Genomic DNA, 6,727 nt, shown 5'->3' with positions numbered 1-6,727 from the left:
GAATGATTTCATGATTCATGTCAATGATATAACAACTATACAAATCCCCTTAGGCCTGATCAAGTGCAATATAGACATGATTTCAAATACACCAAAACATCACAAATCATCAATACACCAACCAAAGACGCATGCCTGGGGAGTGGGCGGTCTCCTTGACTTGGTTGCTCCATTTTCTCACAAACCACATCCCTGCCAGAATAATTCATTCTGACAATTAACGAAAACAGTTCTCTCTCTTCAGATGAGATCGCGTTCCCGCTCAACCTCGACTGCCTGCTCTGTTCCCGAGACGACATCGCAAACTTCGGTCGCCGATGTGAGGAGCTCGGCATCAACGACATCGGCCTATGCTGCGGTAACTCACCGCATCTTACCCGCAGTCAATCGCTCGGCCGCGTCACTCCGGCGTCGAAGTTCTCTTCAAACATGGCGCTCCATTGTATACACGGCAGCGATGATCGTGTGAATACCTATCTAAGAAAAGACGTTAAGAACGCGTTGTCAGGGCAAGAAGGTTAAGACCCCAAATTTTCCCTTTTTTTGTCGTGGTCCACTATAGTTGACCCAATTTTAGGGGATTTTTTAAAAAGAGGATTAAGGTAATTAGAAACGGATATCATTTTATAAAAAGAGAAAATAAACAGCTAGATAGAAGAGGGGATCGTGGTTGTCCCTTATTTTTCTATGAACTACTTGTATCACGCCTTATCATTCTGATGGCAGTAATATGACTTAATATCATATGTCCCGAAAAATGACCCGCAAAAAGTTGCGTAGGCATGCATTAGTTGAGAGCTAGAACCTGTAGAATCACTTGAGATCACTTGAGGTATGACGCCCCCTCTAGTAATGATATTTCTCTAAATAATCACCAAGTTGCAAAGCTGTCGGAAATATTTATTATCAACGTTTTGTCTTGATAAAGACATGCTGAATTTTGAAAGCCAGTTGGAACCGGTCTTTTAGATGTATACATCTGTTGTTATGTTTTGTACGGAGCCCCTAAGGGACATAAAACGATGTGAGAAATTATTTTTTTATATCGAAGCTACGACTTAGTATCTTGAAGCTACGACTTAGTATCTCGTGGCCACGACTTAGTACCTCGTGGCCACGACTTAGTATCTCGAAGCTACGACTTAGTATCTCGAAGCTACGACTTAGTATCTCGAAGCTACGACTTAGTATCTCGAAGCTACGACTTAGTATCTCGAAGCTACGACTTAGTATCTCGTGGCTACGACTTAGTATCTCGAAGCTACGACTTAGTATCTCGAAGCTACGGCTTAATATATCGTGGGCACGACTTATTATCTCGAGGCCACGACTTATTATCTCGAGGCCACGACTTATTATCTCGTGCAGCCACGAGATAAGTTGACACATGTGCGCATCATATCAGCGGCTAGTACGTACATGCTTGTTTGGAGCTAGCTAGCTAGCTGGAGGTAGTGCACATGCAGCCCCTGATGAACGTTTCTCTAAGTAGGTGGGGGGGGGGGAGGGTGGGCAGGCGCGGATCCAGGGGGCCGAGCGATCCCCCCCCCCCAAAAAAAAAAAAAAAAAAAAAGAGAGAGAGAGAGAGAGAGAGATAGAGAGAATGAAGGAAATAAGGGAAAGGGAAAAAGGAGAGAAAGGGAAAGAAAGAAGAGGAAGAAGAAAAGAAAAGGGGGAAAAGAAGGAGATGGGGGGGGGGGGGCCGAAAGGGCCTTGCCTCCCCCATAAAAAAAAATAAGACAGAAGGAAGGACAAGAAAACAGGAAACGTTAAAGTTGTCAAAAAAGAGTTGCCTAGTTACATTTATATGCAATTTATAACTCAGACATTTAATTACAGTCTCAGGGTTGGTGATGTGCATTTTTCCATACCTCGCATAAAAACAAATTATGGAAAAATATGTTTTAAATATAGGGGATCCAAATTATGGAATGTAATCAGGAAATCATCATCTGTATACACACTCACAGCTCAACAATGGAAACATATTTTTAACCAAATGTACCGATACTGATTTTGTTGTTGTTGTATATCTCATGTATTTAATTAATGTAATTGTTTATTTGCTTTTTTTGTTCTTGTATATTTCATGTATCTAATTGTTTATTTCTTTGCTTGTTTGTTGATATGATTTGTAACCGTTTTTAAATCTGTGTGGACCCCTTTGAAAATCAACTTAAGTTGAAAGGGCAATCCACCCCACATGTGAAAATAAATAAATAAAAAAAATTAAAAAAAAGGAGATAAAGGGATGGAAATTAAGAGGAAATAGAAAAGAAAAGAAGGGGGATATCAGTTGCAATTTCCCCGCCAATAAGTTGTGAATCGGGGGGGGGGGGGGAGGGGCAAAAGGCCCTTGTCTCTCCCCCTCCCCCGCCTCCGCCCCCCCCCCCCCCCCCCCCCCCCCCCCCCCCAAAAAAAAAAAAAAAAAAGAGAGAAGGAAGGGAAAGGGAAAGAGGAGAGCTAAAAGGGAACTAAAAAGAGGAAGAAGAAAAGAAGGGGAGATCTGTTGCGATTAATCCCGCCAACAACGTGTGGATCGGGGGGGGGGGAGCGAAAGGCCCTTGCCTTCCCTCTCCCATCAAGCCTAAAAGATAGGGAAGGAAGTGAAGGGGAAAGGGAAAGAGGGGAGATCAGTTGCGATTTTTATCGCCAACAAGGTGTAAATCGGGGGGGGGGGCAGTTGCCCCCACCCCAATTACCGCTAAATACCGGTGATTTACAAATGTTGCTGACATTACATAATTTTCCTCACTTTTTCCTCACTTTTTAGTAAATTATACTTGTTTATGAGTTTGTTGGAAAATGACAGATTCCTAAATTTACAGTCAGGCAAGAAATATGCTTATTTAGAGGCCTACATGTCAGGGCCCACGGAACGGCGGGGCTCGGGGGCCTCGAGCATAAAAATATGCTCATCTGACCGTAATTTAATGCCTAAAACCCCTGAGCTTCTGGAGGCTGCGCCCACTGGACCTCACGCCAATTAGTGTCCTGCCAGTGGCACAAATAAGGTATCAAAATATGCTCATCTGACGGCAACTTAATGCCTAAAACCAGTGGCGGATCCAGGGGGAGGGGGCCGAAACGGCCTTGGCCTGCCCTATTGGCGGCGCAAAAACAAGGGAAGGAAAAAAAGAGAAAGAAAAGAAGAGAAAAAAAAAGAGGAAAAAAAAAAGAAAGGAGAAGAGAAAAGAAAAGAGAAGAGAAAAGAAAAAGAAGAAAGCCCCCCCCCCCCTCCCCCCTCCCTTCCACTCACGCAATGAAGTCAGGCCCGTAATACACAAAAATCCGGCCCGTACTGACACACCGGAGATAGAGGGGTGCTTTCAAAGAGAGGGAACGTGCATGCGCGTCAGCGGCAGATATAGCTTTTTGTCAAAGGGAGAGGGACGGGTTGATCCAGTGGCGGACCCAGGATTTTCCAAAAATCGCGCCGTTTTACTGTTTACTTTTTTCCCCTTTTTTTCTTTTTTCTTCTTCTTGTTTCCCCTTCTTTTTGTCCACTTGGCCGCCCAAGGGGGGGGGGGGGGGCTAAACCGCCGAACCCCCCCCCCCCCTTTATCCACCCCTGTGCGTACCCTAGATAACACTGAGTGGGTCGGGAGAGAAAAGTCGGGTGAGAAAGGGGGGGAAGACAAGGAAATAGAAAGTGACAGTAACGACAAATAAGGGAAAAAACTGTAATCGGGAGATTTGGGGTCATTCCAGAGGGCTTGGGAAACGTTATTGAAAAGAGGGGGCCGGCCGCGAATTTGCGATTCCCAAACCATTCAGCTATGGGAGACTTTATGAGCAACGTGATTGGTCGAGAGAAGAAATAAATATTACGTCATTTACTGCACGTTCGGGCTCGCTCACAGCTGACACAGACACACAAACACTCACAATGTTAGTCTGCAAGCACAGACTCTAATTTCTGAAAATGTGATATCCTGTAGTCTATCCTGTTTGAACAATACTCATGGCTAGATCTACATCGAGCTCAAGCTCTCTAAAGTTAGACCCCCCCCCCTCCCCCAATAAATAATGTTCCATTTTTTTATTTTTGATCATATAGAGGTCTAGAGGTCTAGTCTAGATCTAGATCTAACTTTAGATCTAAAAAAAAAATTAAAATCCAATCGATATCTATATTTCATTAGAACATACTTGTATCTAACTTAAAAGATCTATCATCTAAATCAGGCCTTCTCAACTAGTTTATTAGAAGCGCCAAAACAAAAATGAATTGAGGTTGAAGTGCCAACCTGTATGTTTGGTGACTGTGTTACGAGGGAGCGTAGCGACCGAGCCGATACCGGGTGGGGTCCAGGGGGCGAAGCCCCCGGAAGCTAGTGGATTTTAGGGCTTTTTTTGAGGCCCAGGGGCCTGTTTCATAAAACTTTTTATCTATAACAACTGCTAAATTACTATGACAAATTTGACAAGCTTATAACAGTAGCTTGTAACTTGTTGTTGATATCAAGTTTTATGAAACAGGGCCCAGATGTGGCATTTTTAACACCTTTTTGTTCCATAAAACATCAATCATAATTTCATATTGATGTGAAATAATTAGTACAATTCCTGGCTAAAATCTACACTGGAAGTTAATTTATATCTAGTTATTTTGGTGCAATAAATATGGAAAATGTCAAAATGAAGTGAAAATCAAACAAACAAAATGGCTTGCTTACATTTTGGGCTCAACTTCGACTGCGATATTTTCATTTTTCTGAGTTTTTTTTATTTTAGAATATAATTTTTTAATGTTGTTTTTTCTTTAATTTTTAATTTTTAATTTTATTAATTTTTTGAAACAGCCGCGCGCCACTCTGACTGACCGCAAGCGCCACGAGTGGCGCGCGCGCCGCCAGTTGAGAAGGCCTGATCTAAATCTACATGTAACTTTTGTTATTGTCTATGTTCAAACAATGCATGGCTAGGCTCAACAAAACACTCAGGACTGCACATACCGGTACGCTATGTTGTTAGGTACAAACTACAATGCACTTCACACGCGAGCTAGCTACCGTTATCCATTGTTTATGTGCAGCCCATTCATGCAAACATCATTCCAAAAGTCATAGACACGGATCTGATCATGGCGACTTCTTAATAAAATAATTAAATACAGGGTCTATATCTACTTACATGCAGATTTGGAAAATCATTTTGAAGATTTGATGGTTCACTCGGACTTGGCCGCCCCAGACACATTCGCACCGCCATGATGAAATGGCTCGCGTCGATGTGGGCGTGTCTTTATAACTTTTTTAACCAATCACGTTGCTCAAAATGTTTCCCATAGCTGAATGGTTTGGGAATCGCAAATTCGCGGGCCGGCCGCATAAAATCTCGAGCAGTGGATTTAAAGTTAAACGTTAAAAACATCCCCTGCGCTACAAAGGTCATCACTCTTTAGTGAGAAATTTGAAAAGGGCACAAAATGTTGGATGTCTTTTAATTAGAAGCTATAATTATACTAAACAGACAAATTTTAAATTAACGGTAAAGGAGCCGCTTCACAACTGTTATTTTGCCCTTCATTTGGCATCAGCTCATACCAACTCGCTTGTGCTTGTATTTGAACTCATGTTGGTAGTAATCATGGACAGGGGCGGCGAGTGGGCCCGATAGGGGGACACGTCCCCCGGTAAATTTAAACATATAGCTAGAAAGAAATATAGCGGAAAGAACGTACATATGGGGCTTAGGGATTTTCTAGAATGCATAATTTTAGCATTCAGCATTGCAAAATCTCGCTTGGTCGCTACGCCCCTTCGCCCAATCACACAAAACTATGATATGACACTCCAGGCCGTGATTTATCCATGGTTGGTGTACAGTAACAGATCTCTCTTTTTCTTTTCATTTCTACTAACCTAATTGTGTGCTATCACAATCATGATTGTTTCATTTTCCCTTTAAAGCAGGCGCTTAGCCAGGGGCGGTAGGGGCAGTAAGAGGACATAGGAAAAAAATGGAGCAGACAAAGAAACATTTTTTTAAATTCTGACAAGTCGAGAACGGTACAACGAATCTTCTTCTTTCTCTAATAATTTAATGAACCGTCAAAGCTTCCGCGCTTCGCATGGATGGGGGGGGGGGAACTGAATTCAGACAAGGATTAAGCTTATAAGAGTCGAGAACGATGCAACAATTCGTCTACTTGCTCTAATAAATTAATGAAACGTTAAGCTTCCGCGGGAGGGGGGGGGGGAGGGACTGAATTCAGACAAGGATTAAGAGTCGAAAATGGAACAACGAATCATCTTCTTTCTCTAATAATTTAATTTAACTATGAAATGTCAAAACGCGGGAGGTGGCACGGAAGGGTGAACACTGAATTCGGTCAAGTAATAAGAGTCGAGAATGGTCCAACAAATCGTCTTCTGTCTCTAATAATTATTAATGAAAGATCAAATCTTCTGCGCTTCGCGCGGGCGGGGGGGGGGGGGGGAATGAATTCAGACAAGGATTACGAGTAATTATTACCGTGTTTACACAGTGATCCGCCTCGAGGATTGAAGCCGGGTTGAAGCCGCGAGGGGGTTGAAGCCTCTAAAGCGCGCAAATGTGATCGTGTTTACACAGAAGAAAAAAAAAGGAGGCTTCAACCCTCGAGACGTATCACTGTGTAAACACGGTATATGTGAAGAAACGTCAAAGCTTACGCGCTTCGCGCTGAAGGGGGACCTGAATGCAGACAAGGATTAAGAGGGAGGGGGAAATAAATTCAGAA

Source organism: Strongylocentrotus purpuratus, unplaced genomic scaffold (genome assembly GCF_000002235.5).
Source record: "Strongylocentrotus purpuratus isolate Spur 01 unplaced genomic scaffold, Spur_5.0 spur5_scaffold_1, whole genome shotgun sequence".
In the NCBI taxonomy this organism is placed as follows: Eukaryota; Metazoa; Echinodermata; class Echinoidea; order Camarodonta; family Strongylocentrotidae; genus Strongylocentrotus; species Strongylocentrotus purpuratus.
This window is presented reverse-complemented; position numbering follows the sequence as displayed.